Source organism: Globicephala melas, chromosome 3 (assembly GCF_963455315.2).
Source record: "Globicephala melas chromosome 3, mGloMel1.2, whole genome shotgun sequence".
In the NCBI taxonomy this organism is placed as follows: Eukaryota; Metazoa; Chordata; class Mammalia; order Artiodactyla; family Delphinidae; genus Globicephala; species Globicephala melas.
In genome coordinates this window covers 74,402,514-74,426,381 of record NC_083316.1, presented here as the reverse complement: position 1 = coordinate 74,426,381, position 23,868 = coordinate 74,402,514, and positions in this window count along the sequence as shown.

Below are 23,868 nucleotides of genomic sequence, written 5' to 3'. Positions count from 1 at the left end.
CTCATAAAGTGATCAAGGTGTGGTCAAGAAATTTTGCTGATTTTAAAAGAGCTATTGTGAACCAAAAAAGAGAACCTTGATGATTTCAAGCTATTTCTTAAAGTAACTTCTGGTTTCATCTCTCAGCTTTGCTTTAATATTTACAGTTCTGCACCTGTTACTAGTGATATTTGTTTTTCTTAGACATGATGTCATGACTGCATTTTACCTCTGTTTATTTTTTAGAATTTATGGTAGGGAGTGTTATCCATGCTTTCTCCAGTTGCATGGTTGACTGACTGGCCCTTGAGTGGGCCTGAGTGGGTTGTTTCGACGCCTGTAAAGAGATGATTTCTAGCTCCAGTTTCCTCCTTTGAAGAGAGGGGTCCAAGAGGTCAGCATAGACATGGCCTGGGGTCAACTGTTGAAATGATCTTGGCACCTTATGACTGCAGAATCTTTTCTAAAAAAGTTGTGACCCGGTGAAATGTCATAGGGAACCTCAGGAATTTATGGTCCATTAAATAGGAACTTTTGCCCTCTTGGGAGTATTTGGCGGAAAGCTTCCAGTCACCTGCTCTCACAGAGCTGGAGGAAAATATCACTGAGCATGTGTACCTCTAACTCTTGGTTTCCTCTTAGATTTTCTTGCTGCCAGAGACATAGTTTCTTCTTTCCTGCTTTACAGTCTGGCAGAGCGAACCCACTCCACAGAACGAGGTCAGCAGTTGTGCAGTTGCTCTTCCTGTGACTATGTGGGATATTATGACACAGAGGCTTACAAGTAGGAAGCTCATTTATACTTAGTTCCAGACTATGTTTTCCAGCATATTTTTGTCAGCAATAAAAATAAAACAAATATGATCTTTTTATTCCCACCTGCAGAATCTCAATTGTTTCTGAAAGGAGGTAATTGATTAATTAGTATCAGAAATCCCAACAAGAGCAGACTAAAAATTGTTGCACCTAAAAACTCATCTTTCATGATTTAAAATTTTAAAATGCATCATTTATAAATTGCCCCATTTTCAATATAAATGCTTTAATGCCTCCTTCACTTCTCTCTCTCTCTCTCACACACACACACACACACACACACACACACACACACACACACGATAGAATAGATGAGTTGGGCAACTTAATTATTTTGCATATGAAATTTGTTTTCATTATGATCACACCCTTGGGTCTCTAGGAATCCTAAGGAAGAAGCATTTTGTGTGCCAGCCATTACAGTTCATTCATTCAATTCATTCATTTAACAAATACTGAGCACCTATAATGCAGCAGGAACTATTCTAGGTGTTTGGAAAGTGCCAAAAAACAAAAGAGAAAAAGATCTCTGCCCTCGTGGAGCTTATATTCTTGCAAGGAGAGACAGACAATGAACAATACACATAATAAATACATAATCTAGTTGGTATACTGCAAGGTGATAAATGCTATGGAGCATAAGAAAAGCAAGGAAAGGGGAATGGGGACTGTGGAGTGGGGGGCGGGTAGGGCAATTTGTGGTATTCAATAGGGTGCTGAGAAAGGTACATTTGTGCATGTGTATAGTGGCGAGGGGAGGGAGTGAAAGTGCTAATAAAGAGGAAGTTATGTGGAAACAGAAGCCCAACACAGGTACTTGGTTTGACTTATGGCATTCCTTCATGACAGGAAAGAGTGGGCAAATCAGGAGCTCGTTGCACTCACCAGACATGTATGGGACACATATCCTGACACTATTGTAGCCCTTCACTGCTTTTATTCTTATTATGCCCCAAATGTCTGAAGACCAGTTTGCACTGTGAAGGTTAGAGACGGAAGAGATTATAGGTGTAATGGAAAGAACCCAGGGTTAGTTTCAAGAGTCTTGTAATTTAGCCTTGGGGTTCTGCCTCAAACTACTGTGAGATGTTGGGCAAGTCATTTAACCTTTTGGGTCTCAATTTCTTCATCTGTAAAATGAGAGAGTCAGCCATGTCATCCCGCTTAACTCTCTTCAGAAGAGTCAACGGAGGAAAACAGGAAAGTCGGGTTGAAGTAAGAGGGAAAGAGGAGACGGAGAAGAAAAATCAAAGGCAAATAAAATAGGAATGGGATATTTGGGCGAAGGGAGAAAAGGAAAAATGATAAAGAAACAAAAGTAAGACACACCCAAAAGTATGTAATGAGTATGCCGATATAGTGCAGATAAAACTAGACATCTGGTCAATCACCTTTTCTCCATTGACACTTCTAGAAAGCTGTTTACTTAAGTGTAGATAGAGAACAGCCTGCTCAGCTCCCTGAAGGAGCTACTCCCTACATGTGGGTTTCTGGAGTCTCAGGTTATATTCAGAATTCCTTTTTATGGGCCTAAGTAAAATTATGGTATTAATTTTTATATTTTCGATATAAAGATAAGAAAAGCTTTGTAGTACTTTGGTAATCTGTCCACCTTGGATAACACTATTTTAATGGAGAAGTGGGATACAACCAATGAGGAGCATATTTTTATAATCCTGCTTGTTGTCTGTGACATAATTAATTTTGACATCATCCTCGAGTATCTGTTTTCAAAGAGATTAATATTTAACTTTTGCTTATGTGGCTTACATATTTCACTGTATCGGTTTTTCTTGCCAAAGTCCTCTCTCCCTTGCTTAGCATCTTCCTCCATCATGGTCATTTCCCCATTTATTAGCAGCAACCTCCAGGGGGAAGATAGGGGGAAGGAATCAAATATAATTCATTCCATTCCTATAAACTGTTGGAAAAACTGGCAAACAGTAGATGTTGAAAGCAAAGGCTGAGTAAAGTTTAAGTTCCAGAGGAGAAAAGATAAGGCTTTTCCTACTTTGGGAATTACAATTTTTATGAGTACTACATAGCAACTCTGCATGGAGAGAGAATGGTATACAGAACATAGGTGGAGGAATGAGCCTTGGAGAGCAGTAGGGCTCCACTTTTAAAAGAGTGCAACAAAGTGAAAGTGGACAATGACAGATACACAGTTGACCGTTGAAAAACACGTGTTTGAAATTCTTGTGGGAGAAGGATTACAGATACCGAAGGGATGTTCTACTTGGTGTGGAAGTGACGCAAGATGATGGCTGGTGATAAGGAAAAGATTGCAAATCAGGTGCCAAAATTGTCAGTAAGAGTGGAGATAGAGCAGAGAAGGTGTGGGTGGTAAACCGGAGGCCACTGGAGAGCAGATACATAAACCTATTTGTCTCTGGCCTTCGGCCTGATCCTTGCACACATCATGAGCTGGCTAGCCCATAAAGGTTCCTTCCTTCAATGGCGTGAGCTTATTTATTTCTCTTAAGTGGCATCTGTGTAAGTTAGAAATACTATATAGTAACATTGGTAAATTTAAATGTTTCTCTTGTGTTGATTCTTAGATTATGAGGAGGATCAGAGAGAATATTAATAATGGTTTTTACAGTTTTGAAATCTGATAAATCCAACGTTTTATTTTGACATTTTAACATTGTGAATCACTCAATACTTATAATCTCTGTACGTATATGAAACACTGTGCCATGTTTTCCAACTTTATCTAGGAAAGGACAGCTATTTTGTTTGTTTGTTTGTTTGCGGTACGCGGGCCTCTCACTGTTGTGGCATCTCCCGTTGCGGAGCAACAGGCTCCGGACGCGCAGGCTCAGCGGCCATGGCTCACGGGCCCAGCTGCTCCGCGGCATGTGGGATCTTCCCGGACTGGGGCACGAACCCGCGTCCCCTGCATCGGCAGGCGGACTCTCAACCACTGCGCCACTAGGGAAGCCCAGGACAGCTATTTTGATCTCCATCAGCGTTGCCTTCATCTGGAAATTTGGGAACAGTTCACAGTAAACCTCTCAGCAGTTTGCAAACTGAAGTACCTGCAGAAACCATAGCTATTCACCAAAATACACAGACTGGGTGCATGGTACCATGGAAATTATTTGGTAAAACAAAACAACCCAGACACACACCAAACTTATGTGTACTCTATTTTAAGTAACATCAGGTGCAGCTTTGATTTTGAACAGAATTCCAAATAATTTGCTGTTCTACCCACCAGATTATAGAAAATGTGAATTAAAGTAAATGTTTCTGCCATAAAAAAAAAAAAAAAGAAAGAATCACCTTTGGGTTTTACAGTAAATTCTCAGTTGCCTACCACACTGCTTCTTCCTGATGGGCACTTCTCTGACCCTTTTCTCTACATTCAAACTCTTGGCTCTGTGACTCCCACCAGCCACCAGCCACCACTGGCCTGGGTCTTGGCTTTCCTTGTATTCAAAGCTCAGCTTTTTTTCTAATAAACTTGTACTGATGAGGCTGTATCTTTTTTTTTTTTTTTTTTCGGTACGCGAGCCTCTCACTGTCGTGGCCTCTCCCATTGCGGAACACAGGCTCCGGACGCGCAGGCTCAGCGGCCATGGCTCACGGGACCAGCCGCTCCGTGGCATGTGGGATCTTCCCGGACCGGGGCACGAACCCGCGTCCCCTGCATCGGCAGGCAGACTCTCAACCACTGCGCCACCAGGGAAGCCCGGAGGCTGCATCTTTTGTGGTCCTCCTTGTTTCTTGAGGGTAGAAATCCCAGCCCTAGCTTTTACTTCAACAATACCCCTAACTATGTCCTGGAGAATGGTATACCTGGAGGGTAGGATCTTCAAAACAACTGGCCTTTGAGTGAAGTGGCAAAACAATATTTGGGCTGATTCAGACCAAAGAGTGCCATCTATTGAAAGATCACTTAGCTCTCTAGTAAGTTATTCAGCAGTGTGTGTTATCATGAAATAAACTCAAAATAACATTCTGGAAAATTGAGATGGAAGAAAGAGACATGAAATGTTAAAACAATTCTATATGTGATAGCCAGACGTGGAAGGCAAGGTCCACCCTGAACCACAGAGAAAAGGGATGCTGCGATCGTTTTCCTTCCTCTGAGATTGTGTGAGAAGCTTCCCACAGAGAGTCACCTAAAATGAGGAAGTAGCTTTTTATTATTAAAGACAAATAGTTAATAATAATTGTTTGGAGGAGTCAAATGGTTTAAAGTGACAAAATGGACCAGAGTGCACTGGGGTTAAAATGGAAACGAGTTGTTACATGGAGGCAAGCAATCCTATTCCTGGACAGCAAAGGTGAAGGAACATGAATTCATAATGCACAGCAGTCCAAGCAGATTGCTTAGAGAGCAACAACTGCATGCATTTTGCAGGGCATGTCTCTCACCCTGTTGCCACTTTTTTTAGTGCTCCATATGTTAGATTGCAACTGCAGATTTAGCCCTTTTGCCCAAAGGCATCTGAACCTGTGAAAAGCCTAGCTGGGGCACTGTCTATTGTTCATTGACAACTTGTCAATTTACTTCCAGGCAAAATAACTCATAAACATGATAAGTAAGGCAGATAAAACAAGAATTCTTTCACACTTTGCAACTTTACCGCAAAAATGGCTTATTTTCCATAAATGTGTGAAATCTCCCCTCTGAATTGTGACTGTGCGTTGAACTTTAAAACTGTTTAGAGAAAGCACAAGCATTTCACAATTCCTGTCTGTAATAAGATGAATGTTAAATATTAAACATGCATTAAAAGTGATAAAATAAAAGATTTTCAAAGGTTCACTGGCATCACCATATTTTTCTTTGATTCCCTGAGTTAATAAAAGTTAAGTTTAACAATATTCTCCAAAAGACAAATGTTTAAACACTATCTTCTAAATTTGACATTTCATATATTTATATTTGCTATTATCTAAACCCTAATGTCAGTTAAGAAAAAAAGAAACAGATATAGTAAACCGTATCAGTATTAAATTCAAAAGCCAGTATGTGGTGTGTTAGCATATGTTTGTTCTGTAATGAAGTGGCTTTTATTTCTGATATTTATAAACATTCCATTTCTAACGTACTGTTTAAATATTGAAAGCTAATTGTGAATTCTTTTAGGTAAAATATTTTAAGTAGATAATAATTTTGAAATATATTAGTCTCCAAGGCAGAGCAGTCTGTTTATGTGTACACAGTTATTTATAAAGTCATACTTTTTAATGAAGTCATGTTCCTTGGATGAATTTGATTTTAAGCTTCTTGCTTACTGTAATATCATCACTGAGTTACACTCGGTCCCCTACTGATTTTCCCCAGGTGATCCTCCACAGCGTCAAACATCCTAATTTTGAAGAGACTGAAAATGGAGGGGAAAACAGGTGGGATGGATTCCAATGATACAGGACCAGATTCTGCATCCCATTTGGGTCTTCCTCTTGTGACCTTTGCCCCTGAGACACAGAGCACACTCCCAACATTTCCAGCTTGAGGGTTTGAGGGTCATAGTCACCTTTCCCCCCTCATTTTCCTGTATTTCCTTCATTTAATGTAGAATATTTATAAACAGGAACACATGTGCATCTGTTACATAACAAATGACTTTTGGGAAATAAGTGAGAGAACAAGAGAAAAGAAATTTAAAAGACTGTAAAAAAAGGGGAGTAAAACAAATCTGTGATAATCAAGAATGGCTCAGAATAGGACCTGTTTTTTAGGAAGCAGTGTAGTTCAGTGGAAAGAGCCCTGCACTGGTGGACCAGAGACTTGAGTTCAAATAGTGACATCAGCACTAACTAGATCTGACCCTCAGGAAGGTCGTCTTTATTCCCGACTTCAGTTTGAGTCAGTTTTTCCCTCATGGGGGAAGAAGGCCTGTGCTGGCTGTGCTCCAGACCCCCTACCAGTTTTCCTCTTTTTGAATACAGAGAGTTCCTGTAAGGTTTTAAATAAAAAGAATCTTTCAGAAAAAACAAAAAAAAAGGTACTCAAAGCCAGATCTAAAATTATATTTATTATGTGAATAATGAACTCAGGTGATATAATAATAATTTAATTCATAAAAATTTTCTCCAAAAGAAACCATGTAGATTACAGAGAAATGCTGTGCTTGCTTTAAAACAGGAAATGAATATGTTAAGGACTCCATCACCTGATTTTTGTGTGAACATGGAGAGTATACATACCTGTACTTCCAAAACTTCATTTTAAACTCTATTCTTTTTTTTTTTTTTTTTTTTTTTGCCGTATGTGGGCCTCTCACTGTTGTGGCCTCTCCCGTTGCGGAGCACAGGCTCCGGACGCGCAGGCTCAGCGGCCATGGCTCACGGGCCCAGCCGCTCCGCAGCATGTGGGATCTTCCCAGACTGGGGCACGAACACGTGTCCCCTGCATTGGCAGGCGGACTCTCAACCACTGCGCCACCAGGGAAGCCCTAAACTCTATTCTTTTTTATTTTTTCCCCACATAGGCTGTGCATTTCTAAGTATTATATACTTTAAAAAGTCTTAACAGATCTCACAGAGATTGTATTTTTTCACGTGGCCATACGATGTTCCAATTTCTACATCCTGGTATCTTGGGTTCTTCATAATGAATTTATCATTGTAGCAATTGGCTGCATAGAAGCTGGTCCCCTTCCACCCCACTCCACATGCATTGTAGCTAACCATTACTCTGTTTGTGCAGTGTTCTTCTTCACTCGGCGTCAATGAACATGTATTTTCTCCCGTGAAACTAAATCCTGTTTATGTGCCCAGTTCTTTAACCTGTCAAGGTCGTTTTGAATTTTAACTTTTTTTTTTTTTCAATACTGGTCATTCCACCTAACCTGCCATCTTTGGCATGTTAATGAGCACATTGTCCATGATATTACTAAAATTGTTGAGTTAGGAAACGCTGGAAAGAGAAAGAACAGTAACCTAGGAGTAAATTGTTCAGGACTGTTTGGAGACCTAGAGTATTTGTTGCAGAAGTTTCCCCACAGCCAAATATTGTAAGAAGTGAGAAGAAAAGCAGTGAGTTAAAATTAAGGGAAGGCAAATAATAGAGGCAACTTAAGTGTCAGCCATGCGAGAGAGGGAACAAAAAGGAAACAGAAAAGGAGGAAGAATAACAAAAGACTACATTGCACACCTTTAATATATACAATTTTTATTTGCCAATTATATCTCAATTAAGCTGGGGGGAAAAAAGAGGGAAAGATAAAGCTATAAACCAGCCGTATTTTGACGACATGAAGATATAGAATCTGATATTGAATATGCGAGTTTAGAATGTATTTATTTAATTGAAGCATGTTGTTTCATTCAAAAACACAGCAAAGGGGCTGCTTAGTGCTGGACGTCAATTAATATTCTTACAAAGGACTGGCAGGAAGCCACGGTGGACGTCTAGTCAGAGACAGTGTGTCATACTACTGTTGACTGTAAAATTAATTACCATTTCTAAATAATAACTGTGATGCATATTCTTCCAGGCGTACTATACTGCCCTCCTGGCATTAAAGGTTATAAATAATTATGTGTTTTTTTAAATACGCCCTTTAGAGAAATCACAAGCAAAAATATCAACAAGCCTAATAATAATGATAAAAAGAACACCCGTGAATGGTGGGACAAGTCGACATTGTGAAGACAGGACTGAATATTAAGAAGTGTCACCTACCTAAAGTAAGTGTTAGACATTCGCATGATGGCATCAGCTGCTGATCTAATGCATCTGGAGCGGCCCTGTCACTAAAGCATAGCTAACCAAGGCAGAGACACAGACAAAGCTGCTTCATCATTAATGTCAGTAAAAGGATCTGGAGGAAAAATAGAGAGTCTCTGGAGACCTTGTCTGGACTTCTTGGAGCCTGGACAACAGTCCTTTCCAACAACAGTCTTTTCCACCCCAATAGCAGCTGCAACAAAGGAAAAAAGGAAGGCATTGACTTGAGTTGTCATTAAGTTCAAAGAGGTGAGAACTGTAGCCCATGATGAACCTTTATAGTCAGAGTTATTAATGGAGAGTTCTTTTTATGGCTTTTTGAAAATATCACATTTATTAACAGTGCTAAATTATCCTGGGTTATTGTTTGGCATATGTTGACCAGTCAGTTTTAATCTCCTAAAATTAAAAAAAAAAATCTTTTCTATCTCTATGAGAGAGAATAGAAGAGTAGAAAAAAATTTCTTCCTCAGGGTTGTAGCATATAGATTTAAAACAGCACTATCAACCTAGGGATATACAGCTCTCGCTCTTAGTTGGGTACAGACTAGTTCAAGGATCATATTCAATGAGAAGTTATTAATGTTTCAGAGGCAACCTAAAAGGACACATCAAATGATGTTCTGCAGGGTCTGTCCAGGGTGGTAATATTTAACGTTTTATAAGTGACCTGGACGATAAAATATGGAACAAGATCATAAAGTTTCATGGAAGACTCTAAGTTGGGAGAGGTAACAAGAACCTTGGAAGATCTACTTATAATTCAAGATGACCTTGAAAAGTCAGTGGAGGAGCCATTAATGATCAGGTTTACATGGATTAGATAGCCTAACAAATGAGGTTTGAACAATGGGCAAAAATGAGAGAAAAGGGGCATGGGAAGGCAAATGTGAAATGTACTAAATACATCTAATCTGGTAAATACAAGTTCTGCTGGAAAGAATCACACATGATACTAGCAAATGTAAATGACATCATACATAGGATTATGAAGTAGTTTGATGCTCTATGGTTTAATTTAAGAACAATATAAACAGATAAGAGACTGTCCAATAAAGGCAAAAACTAAAGAGCTATGAGGGGAAAAGTGAATGCCTTATGGTTTCTGAGCATTGGAAATTGAGAGCAAAGGGTGACCTGTTTATAGTTCATTGCCAATAACTCTTGCTTTGTCAAAATGACTCAGGCTTATTGTTTACTTTGGGTGTAGTTCATGATTCTCCCTAATTGCTTTCCTTCTGATCATCCTTCTAGTTTCATTTTATTCAGAACTTATGCATAGAGTTTATGCCACTTAGAGTACACTTGTTTACATGTGATTTTGTTATTGAATGACCTACAGTTGTTCAAATGATTCAACAAGTTAATACTGGCTGGCTGCTGTCAGGGAGATGTTTGATTGCTCAATGCAGAAAGTAACCTTTGGGCCATAATTGAGGCTCACCCTGAGATACTTTGGAGGAGTAATATTCAACTTACGCGTTCTGTTTTCACTGAAACACTGGTTTGCATATATTATTCTTTCTGATGCTGCAGAAAAGTGTGTAAGGGAAAAAAGAACAAGACCCTGTGTCTAGATAACAGAGACAGGCATGCATTGAATAGTGTGCTTTGGAGGGGAATAAACATCTCCAAGTTTCAAGTAGCAGATTGAGAGCAATAGCAAAAGAGTCATAAAAACCCAGATGATGAAGACTGTTTAAAGTGTGAACTTAAAACAATCGCAGAAAGACTTGAGATTTTCTTTATTGCTTTTTAATTCCCAATAAAGGAAAATAATCCACTTTGTATAGGCCTTTATAACAATGGTTCTCAATAATTGGCTACACATTGGACTTGCCTTAGCTACTTTTTAAAATGCCCCCTGCCTGTGTCCCAAATCCCAGAGATTATGACATAAGGAGTCTTGGGTGATACCTGGAAATGGGGATTTAAAAGTTCCCCAGCTGATTCTAATGCATAGCCAGGCTTATAAACCACCGAGCTACACCATGTCTCACACCATGTGGCCAGGGGCCATTGACAGAAGATTTTTGGTGGCAACACTTCAGTACTTCTTAAAATGCTCCTGTCCTCTCTGTGTGCTGCTAGCTGTCTTCCTCTTGACTGCAGACCGTCTTAAATTTGTTTGCATGTTTGCTGCCCTACTCTCACCTGGGGGTAACAGTTAGCTTTGCTTTTCCTGGTGTTCAATGTAGGCATTTCCTCTCATTTTATTCAGCTCTAAAACATTGGCATTGGCCTGCCTCACCTGTACCCTAGCTTGGCTTATCCTTGGAGAGTGAGACCAAAGAGTATCAGTATTCCAACACAAGACAGCATGGAATAACGTGGATTGTAAAGCCACTGAGTCATATATGGGGGCATATTTACAACTGTCAGTGAGTGAAATGAACCAGGATTATGAAATGAGGAAAGTCTTCGGACAAAACCACCGTGGAGATGCATCCCTTAATTATATGTGGCTAAGATTTTTACTTCCTTAATGCCAAAACAATAATCTATATTATTTGTGGTTTTCTTACGTACATAGCTCTGCTTAGCTAAGTACAGAATGTTAATTTCATCATATTTTATTGGTCATCTTTAACCAACCTATTTAAAAAATCACTCAAAAATAAAGTCCCAGGATAAATAGCCTTTCACATTTCATTATTATTATGGTCACGTGGACTCAAATGATAATTTAGGTCAAAATCCGGAGTCTGGAGTTGCAGGCCAGGATGAAGCATCCATTAAACAATAGTGTCTCATCAAGGTTTGTGCCTTCTTGGTTGTACCATGTGGCATAATTGCATTTTTGTTAATACATTTTAACAGAAAAAATTAATAACAGTCTCATATCACACCAGTAAGATTGTGGCTTCTTTCGTTCAAATGTCAAGTCAGCTAATACTTTTTTGATATCATCAATAATGCTTCATTCAATGCAATCTACATAATAACTATCCGGTAAAACCTTAACATTTAAAAGTACTTTAAAATTTGAGTTTCTCCTAAATTATTTCCATTCTACTCTCTCACCCTTTTTTCAATCTCTACTCCTTTTCTCCTTCCATGCTACTGTCACCTATTGGCTTGTATGTTTATACTCTTTCCGCTTCAAAGGGAGAAGTTTGACTGATATCCTTAACATTTCAAATAGTAACCTCTGGAGACAGAGGTTCAGCTTCTTATCTTCTTGAGTGAACTGTGGTAGTTCAGTAAAATTATCTCCTTTATCTCCTTATAGGATCAATGTTCTAGATTGTTGGCTGCCTGCTTATCTTGCCCCAATTCATAGTCAGGGAGGATTCATTATGTAGTAGATAAGGTCAGCCAGTTTATCTGGCACAAAATCTGGGATCCAAGCCTTTTCAACTAGTAACATAGCTAAGTGGGAATTACTCTGTTTTAATCTTTGTATGCTATATGAGTTCTTACAAGTTTTAGTCATTCATTAGAATACATCGTGACTGCAGTAGACTTTAACATCAGCATCAGAGCTGTTATCTGTGACCAATCCTGCAGAAAGAGTCCAGTTTCTTCAAAGGATTGACCTTGCCAAAAAGTCTTAATGTTAAGTATGAATAACATCTTTTGTTATACCTTCCGCTAGTCCAGAGCGAAGGCCGCAAATTTCCTTTATGAGTTTTCTCTTGTAATTTCTGTGGCTTTTCTTTTTTTATTTTGGTTTAGTTTTTCTTTTCTTTGTTCAATAAGCCACTGTCTTCTGTTGGCCCACACTTTCAACCTAGAAGATAGGAGTCTAAAAAATTATTTCTGTTAAGAAGCTCAGTTTAGGGTGTTATCATTCCACAGAAATGTGCATTTTAAAGGATGTACTTACAGCAGGCGTTCTTAACACAAAATAAGGAAACTCTAAAAGAAAGAATGTGAGATACTGTGGTAAGTTCTTGTGCCCAGGGGCCACTGCTCAAGTAATACTGTCATTTTGTCCCTTCAGAAGGTGGAACCAGCCTAACAAGAGTCTTGCTCGGGCTCCCTGTGGTTCGGAGGATTCCTAGGCTGAGCAAGAATACGTAGGTGTAGAATTATTATATTGCTCCTGGTTTCTGCTGCAGCTTTGGAACTCCCTGGGGGTGTTTTACACCTGTTAATAAAAAGATAGGACAAGATTGAATAATGGTTTCTGTTTCCATAAAAAGGAAATAAGGCTCAATGGACCGTGTTCCCAAAGTGCTTTATAACAAGAAATTAAGGCTCACCACTAATTTTCTAGTCTTTCTTTTTTTTTTTAAGACTAGAATCATATTTTCCAGTTTATAGTAACCTACTTTTGAGAAAGATTCTCACCGTATTCTAAACCTGTAGGGAGATACTTACCACACAATGGGATCTCTAGGTTTTGCAAACTGAGGAACCTGTCCATTGTGATCATGAGTTTGCTGCACCACATGCATTTTATGTTATCTCTCCCCACTGTTTGCACCCCCCTCCTTAGTGTGGCTGATTAAGGTATCCCACAGTGGATGACAATTTTTTCCTGGTTGTATCAATAGCTTTGGTTCATGCCTGAGTTGCTGCCTGAAGGTTCATCTGTAAGCAGTGCTTTACAAATGTACACGCCCACTGGTCATGATGGACAGACATATGACACAGATAGGCTGCTGTTTCTTTGCTTTTCTTTTTTTTTTGGCCATGCTGGGTGGCATGCGGGATCTTAGATCCCCGACTGGGGATTGAACCTGTGCCCTCTGCAGTGGAAGCACCGAACCCTAACCACTGAACCACCAGGGAATTCCCCAGCGGCTGCTGTTGAACTTGAAAAAATGATAGGAAAAGCACCCTAGAAGTAACATAGCCCAATTGTATAGATCTGCAGTGTAATTTTTGTATACAAAAAAGCCTATTTTCCTTGATGATAAATAGGAAGTCTGCTTTATTCCATTTAATTCAAATCTCTGAAAGCAAAATAATTTGTGCTGTTCCAGCTTATGAATGATGAGGTTGTTTCTTTTAGGAGTAAACTCAGGTGAAAAATACATAGGGATGTTATTTTTATTGCACAAGTGGTTAAAAGACCTACTTTATATGGTGTACATTGAAATGTAGTGTAAATGCACAGGTGATGGTAAACTGGAATGGTAGCACTTGATAGTTACGTAATTAAGTCAGAATCCCCAAATTTCAAAGGGTATGGGGCTCAAAATAACAATGACTGTAAAGTAAAAGTACTATGTATTACTTGTCTGTTGCGGTTTAATAACATCACTACAAAGTTAGCAGTTAACACACTTTCAGTCTCACAGTTTCTGTAGGTTAGGGAGTCTTTTCTCAAAATAGACATTATGATCTATGTAATTTAGCCATACATACATGATCATGTACATCTTCACCATAAAAAACAAAAGTCAGATAGAATGAACTCAGCAGCAAGGTGAATAGTTATATATGTAAATTACTGTGCACAAAAAGTTCTCAATAACTGTACTTAATCAGATAAAAGTCTTGTTGCAGATGCATTTTTAAGCGAAATTCTTAAAAAGTCAGCTGAGGCATATGTGGCCTTATGGAACAAATGGATAAAGAATGGATTATTAAATCAGTGGGTCCGAAAACTTTTCCTGAGAAACTCCCACAGTGCTCGTTAAACTCTATATTTCTAGGACCTATTCTTGGATATTATGATCAAGTAGTTATGATTGGAGTTGGTGATTATGCTCAAACAACTTTGGAAAAAAACTGGTTTAAGTAAAGTGTTAGAAACTTTCTGTGAAGTAAATGGGTAAAGTAAATTAAAGTATAACCATGATTGTACATGAATTATTAAGTATCAGTAATGTTGACTTGTGGGTATCATTTGAAATCCAAAACAAGTCTATATGGCAGAATGTGAGGTGAGTGGTGTATAATCTCGTTCCTTATCAGTTGGTAGGAAAGTGACAGGGAGAATGGTGGGAATGGGTGACCTCCTAAAAGAGGATATAATTAAGTTATAAAAAAAAATATCAGTTTGGGGCAAAAGATTTAGCAGAGGAAATACAGAGAAGAAAAACTGAGGGTTTTATACATAGAAAAATGGATACAGATATCTTTATATATCTAATAGAGGAAATGAGGCATGGAGATGATGAGATTAGATATCAGGGAAGATTGGTACATGTGACAGGAGAGGCAAACTGAGGGATAGAAATGAACCAGTGAGTTCCAAATGGGGAACTGCAGGTTGGTTTGTTTTGAATTTCAGGAATATTCTATCTGAAGAAGAAATCAATCACAGACTGAACATAGATGATTGTAAAGGATACAGCTTGATGCTGGCCAAGAGTGGCTGTTTCATTCACTTAAAATGTTGAAAAATGAAGTCAAGCAAAAACAGTCCAGACATCTTTACATTCAAGACCACATTGGACACAATAATATTTTATTATAGTCCTATTGTCTTTAAAGATATACTTGATATACTTTCCCTGTTACATTTGAAAATAAGAAAAGTATATCCTCATTCTTCCAGACGTTTCTTTCTTTTTCTTTCTTTCCCTTTCTTCCTCCCTCCCTCCCTCCCTCCCTTTCTCTCTATTTTTCTTTCTTTCCTTCTTTCTTTCTTTCTTTCTTTCTTTTATATACTGTATATGGCAGGTTAAAAGGGCTGAGCTGTGTTGATTAACTATCCAAATGTTTAATCAATACAGCAATAGCAAGATGCATTCTGGCTGTGAAAGACCTTGGAAAGGTCCCACTTTCCTTATTTTCCACCCCCAAGTGGGACATCAATGAACTATTACATGGTCCCTGCATATCAATGCAGTAGGGCTTAGACAAATACAATGTTAATGGATAATTGTGAGTCACCTTGTCAAAATATGTTAAATGCCCCTTGAGTACGCTTTTTTCCCCCTATTAAAAATGACAGTAAACTGTGACCTTGTTGATATCATACATGCTTTCAGGAAGCAAATATTATTCAGTCTGTAACCGGTTCATTGATTTATGGGTCAAAAAATTCATTAGGACTAAATTATAAAGCACACTTTCTGCGTTGATACAACCCATGGTAATTGTGTGACAAAGTGCTAAACAGTCTTACTTTGGTTTAGGCAAAATAGTTTTACGAACATTCATTCAGAAAACATATATAGAGGCAGCTTCTAAGAGAATGATTCATAAGTGAGGCCTGTGTCCCTGGATATCTGGGATGTCGACATAGCACAGAGTCAGGGGAAGTTCACTAGGTGACCAAGGTCCTGGGACTCTGGCCAAGAATATGCCATCTGTCAGCATGGTGGTACGTGCCGGAAGCCTGAGCCTTGGACCTCTGCCCCCGACTAGGTCTATTCACAATGCCACGAACACCCACCCAGATCCTCTACTGTTTCTGGTGCTGTTGGAGGACAGAGGCTTGCTTGTCATCTGGTGCCATGAGTCACAAGGAGACGAATTGTGGCACTTGGTGCTTCTAGATTCCAAGTGAGCTTCGGCAGCATGACACACATAATGGAATGGGTTAGATTGGCAGTCATGTTTGAAGTTTTCTTTTTTCTTTTCTGAAAAACATTTCTTAAGAGGCTGGTAAAAGGACGATTCGATGGCCAAGAATGTAGATTATGCAGGGAATGTCAGAATTTATTTGTCATTTTATCATTTGTTACTACTAAGCCTAAGATAATGCTAAGTTGAAACTGAGATAAAAATGACATAATTGGCCACATTTTTTTCTTCACTACAAAAGTCATTTTTTTCCCTCTTTGAGAGAGAATGCAAAAATATTTAAAACTATAGGTTATGTGCTACAAGATGCATGAATATAGAAAGCATTATGCTACTTTAATGGGTCATGGAAAGAAAATATGTTGTATAAATGTAACACACACATTCAGAATGTGTAATAAAGGATAGTTTCATCTTTAAAAATGAGAGAAAACAGCATAAATAACTAAAATGAGAACCCTCTTAACATGTCAGTGATTTTATTAGAGAAATAGCTTCACTTTGTATACACTTCTTCAACTTACCTCTGGTCACCCGAGTATAAAGAAACAATTTTACACATTATAATGAAATAGAATAAATGTCTCAATTTAAAAATTCACTATGTGGTGGGCATTTATTCTATCAGAGCACCAAGGTAAGGTACACCACTCTTTGGTACATGTGATTTGTTGGTACAGATGCATAAGAACACACACATGCAGTTCTGAGAGTGTAAGAATTACATGGGGGCTTCCCTGGTGGCGCAGTGGTTGAGAGTCCACCTGCCGATGCAGGAGACACGGGTTCGGGCCCCGGTCTGGGAGGATCCCACATGCCGCAGAGCGGCTGGGCCCGTGAGCCATGGCTGCTGGGCCTATGCGTCTGAAGCCTGTGCTCCGCGGTGGGAGAGGCCACAGCGGTGAGAGGCCCGCGTACCGCAAAAAAAGAAAAAAAAAAAAAAAAAGAATTACATGACATTCCCTTTGAGGAACTAATTCAATTTCATTGCAATATTCCACTCTCCAAATGTTTCTGGTTGCTTGTCTGAATCGTTTCAGAGATAGAAATGAACACATAAAGAAGACCCATTCGGGGCTTCCCTGGTGGCATAGTGGTTGAGAGTCTGCCTGCTGATGCAGGGGACACGGGTTCGTGCCCCGGTCCGGGAGGATCCCATGTGCCGCGGAGCGGCTGGGCCCGTGAGCCATGGCCGCTGAGCCTGCGCGTCTGGAGCCTGTGCTCCGCAACGGGAGAGGCCACAACAGTGAGAGACCCGCGTACCGCAAAAAAAAAAAAAAAGACCCATTCTTACCAGCATAAACTAAGCAATGACTGCTAGATTATTCTTCCCTAAGTATCATAGATAAGTGGATATTTAGAGTTGGAAGAGACCCTAGAAATCATCAAATTGAAATTCCTTCCCTTCTAGTTAAGAACAATGAGGCACAGATGTTAAGAGACTTACCCGAGCCCACACAGCACAGTAATGGCAGAACCAACAGATGAAAACTCACATTTTTTCTGAGTCCACTATATTATGCTGCCGTCTTCAAAGATAACCTCCCCCCATCTAAATCATATCATGTTCTATGGAATGGAAGATTATGGTTGCTGCCACCATTGAGCATTGTGTTTCCTGCTTTAATTTTTGCTTTTGCTATGTTAGTTAACATCTGTTGATGAAATGCTATCTATCAGGCATTATTCGAAGGGTTCTATATGTATAATAATTTATGTGATCTTCAAACGAGGCTACTATTCATTTTTTATAGATGGGGAACTATCACCTTCCTCTTCTTCCACCCCCTCCTTCTTCCTCCTCCTCCTCTTTTCTTTCTTTTTTTTTTTTTTCCATAGACGGGGTAACCAAGGCTAAGATATTCCATAAATTGCCCAACGTCACAAGCTGGTAAGTGGTGGCCCTGGGATTCTAAACCCAAGGCACCTGGCTTTAGAGACTATTCTTTTCTTCACGAAGTAGATGGAGTTTCTTTTTCTCCAATAGATGGAGTTTTTCTTGTAGCTGGTACTGTTCCTCCCCAGCACAATTAGTCAAAAGCAGCAGAAGGGAAGAGAAAACATCAATAGCAGCAGCTAGTTCTTCACCACTGTGTCCCCTGGGTGTAGCTCTGTTGCATCCATTCCCTTTTTCAGAAGATCCCTGGCCCATACTTCCCTAACTGCTACTAAAATTTACCTTTTGATGCAAGATGTGTAGTATATTAATTGTTCCACCACCCCCTCCCAAACTCGCTTGCCTTTTCAACAGATAATAATGTAGCTAATGATACTTAAATCTGTTACTTTTGTGGAGCCAGTGTTAAGCATTCCAAATTAGTGCTAATAATGTAGAAGCATCTTTTCAATTTCTCTAATTCTTGCAGAAAAATATCTTCCTTAAGTAAGTTGATATGCTTAAATATAAGAAAGTTTTCTGTCCAATTATATCATTTAAAGTTTTATTAGGAACAATATCTTACTGACAATTGTTATATTGTATAAGTTGGGTTGTGATTAAAATGATTAAATTGAGATGCCTGAGAAACTAGGTCTCCTGTTGGCAAAACTGCTCTCATAATGGTATGAGAGTGGATTCCTGAATGGAAAAAATGAAGCAATTTTTTAGAGGTGATTTAGTGTTCTTTACACTATATTTTTAAATAAATGAGATGTGATAATGTTATCCCTGATAAAATTATCAGTCTTTGTGGCTTTTTATGATATTTCAACTATTTCATTTAATTTTTTCCTGGAATTTCTATGTGGAATTTCTGTTTTCTTTTTGGTGATTCCTTTTTCTTTTCTCACCTTCATGTGCTCAAGGAATCATAATGAAATCTCCCAGAAATTTAAATTTTCCATAATTTCCATGTTAAATAATTCAGCTACTCAATTATTTGAGACTTGTATGGTGCTTTTTATTGACAAAGTACTCAATAATTATATCACTAAAATAAAGTAATTCTTACTAATTTCATTACTTTTAAATATCAGTCAAATAACAGGAATGACCTTTATAATCTATTAAAATTTAAATTGTTTACATTCATCAGAATTAGACAAAAAAGCTACATGACTCAAGTTGTATAATATTCAGTATTGGTTTACTGAACAAGTTAATCACAAGCATAGTTATTGATATATCAATATATATACTATATTGATATATGTGATTATCATTCTCTACTTTCTCTTGGTAGAGGGTTTATATTAAAGAAAACTGAGCATCTGTTTAGTATATATTTCCAGATTTGACTTCAGTTTAAAGAAAATAGATTTGCAAACTCACTACTTTTGAAATATATATTAAAAAAAAAAAAAACGACGACGACAACATGTCATGGATTCCTGCTTCAGCATAGATTTGAGCAGTCTTCTTGCAATCATCTAAGATATGGAAAACAAATATACTGCTAGGCAGATAAGAGAATTTTTACTTATTAAACAACAACAACAAAAACCATAAAAACCTTTTCTGCTGTTCTGTTTATTAATATATTTAACACACAGATGCATGTGACTTTCTAGATGAAAATGTTACCACTGATGTGGACCTCCATTGAATTGGCTTTATAAATTTGCATGGGTGATTTCATGTATACTACTAACTTGCTTATGTATGTTTTGTATGAAAAGAGTCACAGAACTATTTGTAAAATAGTCTCGCAATTCTTCATTTTTCTCTTTCCCAACTTTCTTTCTCAACAAGGAAATTATTTGTGATGTTCTGCTTTCACCTTAAAGAAAACTTTCAGTGGAAAAAGCACAAGGAAGTAAGGCTTTCAAATTACATTCCATTTATTTTCAAGAAATCCAAATGCTTCTACGTCCTTAGTTTTCCTTTGTCCTCTTAATAAACCTCAACATGAGAGGGAAATCACTTCTTAGTGTTTTACGACTGGGAGAATAGAGTAACAAGAACATAAGTGATCACCAGCAGATACTGCCCAGAATGCATGGCTCTCAGCTTTTGGTGTCTGTGTTCCATCAGGCAAACTTTGCCCTTCCCCAGGAAAGACCTGAGTGGTGGAGTACCTAATATTGTCGTTGTTACTATGGATTAGAGAAGAATATATGATCCACCTTTTTATCATGTACTGAACTTTCATCATAAGTAAAGCATGTGGATTGTTCTAGACTTAGCCAGCAAGGGATTAATGTTAGAAAATTATTCTTGCTTTCCCTATACCTCTATTAGAATTAGCAAGAGCTCTACGAGAAGATGGGTAAGTGTTGCACTTAGGAGAGGTGAGGCATCTTAGTTAAAATCTTTGTTTGATCCCCATCTAAGTTCCCAGATGCCATGGAAATTCCTTTTACTTTTCTTGACTCTTTCCTTTTTCATCTTCAAAATGGTAGAGGGAGTAAAACTCACCAGCTTGCTTCTGTCCCACAGGCATTCCGTGTAATGTACATAACCTGCAGTAATATTTCTTAAAAGTTGTATCGGTTTTGCTAACCTGAATTCTTCTGCGTTCTCCTTCATCCTACATGTGTAACTATACGCTATCAGTCCCCAGAATGAAAGATAATATCGAGTTGCTCTGTGAGGTGAGACATTGTTTTCCTCAGAAAAATAATTTGGGCTAGAGCTTTAGAGGATAAATGTTGTGCTTTTAACATGGAAAAAAGATCATGGGTTATGATTTCCTGTGCAAAGACCATTTTTTTCAGCGATATATCATGCCTCTTTTCTCCTGCGCGTGCAAAAGGACCTTCCTTCGTTATATGTTAGAAGGTGCATAACTCCAAAAGAGATGGAGTTAGATGAAAAAGAGCTATTCTGAACTCCACTGATTAAAATAAATGTGCTCATAAAAAAGGCAGGAGAGTAAGTTACTACATCCCCAGAACAGCAGTAACTTATACACCAACAAGTTATTTTCAAGTTTGCCAGAGGAAATAATCTGCTATCAACAAGGGGTAATTGCCTGAGCAAACTCATCTTTACATCTCACACACGCTGTCACCTTGTATAAAGAAGGAGGAATGCACTACATATCAATTCAGAAAAGATTTTCTGAAATGTTTTTCTAAAGATTTCTTCCTTCTCCTAGGCAACTAAAAAGAGAGAACATGAATACAGTTCAGAACACATCTAATCTCTGCTCCTGCCTTATCATCGAATAGCATTGGAACACACCACAGATTCCATACCTCAGAGCCTACGGGCAAGATGAGAAAGGATCCATTTAGATTGGAATAGAAATTCCAATTGGAGATTTACCTAAGACCGCCACAGGTGAAACAGGTTAGCTGAGAAACCCTCCAGGAATAAATGTTGCTAACATTAGGAAGAAATATCAATGTGATGTAATGTTCAGTTTTACCCAGAACAACAAAAGCAGAAAAACAGAGGCAGGAGAAAGGAGGGAGAGGATGGTTAGTAGGAAAATGAGAAAGGAGGTGTCCTTTTGAGAATAATATTTAGGGTTTGCAAAGGGCAAAGGAGGATCTTGATGTACAATTCATGTACTTCATGTACTTCACTGCTGCCTTCCGTACATTCTATTGAACTTGGTATTTGAAATTTTAATATCTGAGATATTTTAACATCTGTGCATGTGTGTTAAAATTGCTAAGGATTCAGCAAGTCATTGGGGTAACAGGATGTGTGAGCGTGTGTGAATTGGTAAGAAACCAAAGACAACTGGCCCACAGCTTTTTTTTTTGCCCCAAAGTTCTCATTTTGTTGAAAAGATACTTTGGAAGTCATGGGCTGAAGGTCTCTTACCTAAGGTGATTTCTACTCACTTGAGAAAAATTATTTGAATGTGGGACTTGAATATATGTATACATCTGCATGTTCTCCATGGCTAGATTTTGGCTGACTAAAGGCCAGGTCACATGACACACTATTATAAAGATTTACATTGCATTTTTAAAGAAAACATCAGTGTTCTCTTTAAATGACCAGATGTATATTGGAGAAAACAAAGTATTACCATGCTTAGTATTCCTATAATATTTGCATAATATTTTTTGGTAAATACAAGGATGTTTTAATTTTCTTTCCTCACAAGAGAGAACTTCCAGTCCGTATACACTTCTTGATAATGTTTTATGGGGTTGTTTTCCAGGACAGGTGGTATGACCATTAGTAAATGACATTTAAAGAATCAATGTAGATAGACTTTTTTTTTTTTTTTGCGGTACGCGGGTCTCTCACTGTTGTGGCCTCTCCCGTTGCGGAGCACAGGCTCTGGACGCGCAGGCTCAGCGACCATGGCTCACGGGCCCAGCCGCTCCGCGGCATGTGGGATCCTCCCGGACCAGGGCACGAACCCGTGTCCCCTGCATCGGCAGGCGGACTCTCAACCACTGCGCCACCAGGGAAGCCCTAGATAGACATTTTAATTTTTTGATATTTGTTTAAAAACACATGACTCTGTTTTTCTTTTTTTGTATATTAAAAAATAGAGCACTTGACATTTTGGCCACCCAGTCCTTGCAATCTTCTCTTGCCTTCCTGGACATTGCTATCTTATTCTATTTTCTGGTCCTATGAATGTTTCTCCTCTATTTTAGTCATGGTTTTCTCTTCTTTGCCCCATCCTGCATGTTGACATGTCCCCTGGCCTCCCTCTAAAACCCTAGCTCTACTTTCCCTCCGTTAGTGATTTTTGTCTGTTCCCACAGCTTCAGTGATCCCTTCCACAAGATGGCTTCCGGTCTTTTATTGTCAGTAGCAACAACTCTCCTGAGCCCCATAGTCATAGCTCCTGTTGCTTGTTAGATTTTTCTCTTGGAAACCAAAACCAACATCTTATTTCCTAAATGAATCCTATATCCCAGCAAAACTAGACAGTCCATGGCTTCCTCCCACATATTTTTATCTGCTCTTGAATCTTTGTGCTTTATTCAACTTTTGCCTAAAATCCCACCGTATCTTGACTTATTGAAATACTACTACTCTTTAAGGCCCAGCTCAGTATTCACCTTGGAGACTCTTCTTTGCAACTTAGTTATTGTGGGACTTTGGAAAAATACTTAAACTATTTGAGCTTTTGTCTCTTGGCTTGTAAAGTGGAAATAATAATTCCTATGCTTAGTAAATGTAAACATAGTGCTATGGTCTGAATGTTTCTGTCTCCCCCTCCCCCCAATTTCATACATTGAAAACCTAATTCCCAAGATGATGGTATTAGGAGTAGGGCCTTTGGCAGAGCCCTGATACATGGGATTAGTGCTCCTATCAAAGAGGTTCCAGAGAGCTAGCCATGTGAGGATACAAGGAGAAGTCTGCGATTAGGAAGAGGGCCAACACCCAACCACGCTGGCAGCTTCATCTCAGACTTTCAACCTCCAAAACTGTGAGAAATAAAGTTGTCATTTATGAGCTTTCCAGTCTATAGTATTTGGCTTAGAGTAGCCCAAATGGACTAAGACACATAGGACATAATTATTACAGTGACTGACTGAGATCAAAATATAATACCTTGACAAACAACTATAAGGAAAAGCAAATTTTGTGGGTCTCAGGCAAATTCCTGTTACAGTGGAACTTAACCAAGGTGAGATATATCTATATGGGCCACTGATTATTAGTTTTCTTTCTTAATTCTCATTACACTTTTAACTTTTATTTGATACTTGCAACATACAATTTTGTTTGACAGAGTAGAGAGGAATAGTAGTTCAGAGTATGGACTTGGAGACCAGACTGCTTGGGTTCAATTTTGGCTCTATCATTAATAGTTCTATGGTTTTTGGACAAGACGCTTTAACCAATTTGTGGCTCCTTCATAAATTTTAATGTTGTGGTGAGGGTTAAATGCATTAATGAAGGTAAAGTGCATAACGTATAGTCCTTAGTAAGCACTAGATATTACTACTATAATAGTTATTTGTGGACTTGTAATATTTTCTTCACTAGATTGTATGTTCCTTAAGAGCATGATATCGAGAATGATTTATACATTGTTGCACCACCCAAAAGTCTAGTGCAATGTCTAGCAGAGTGA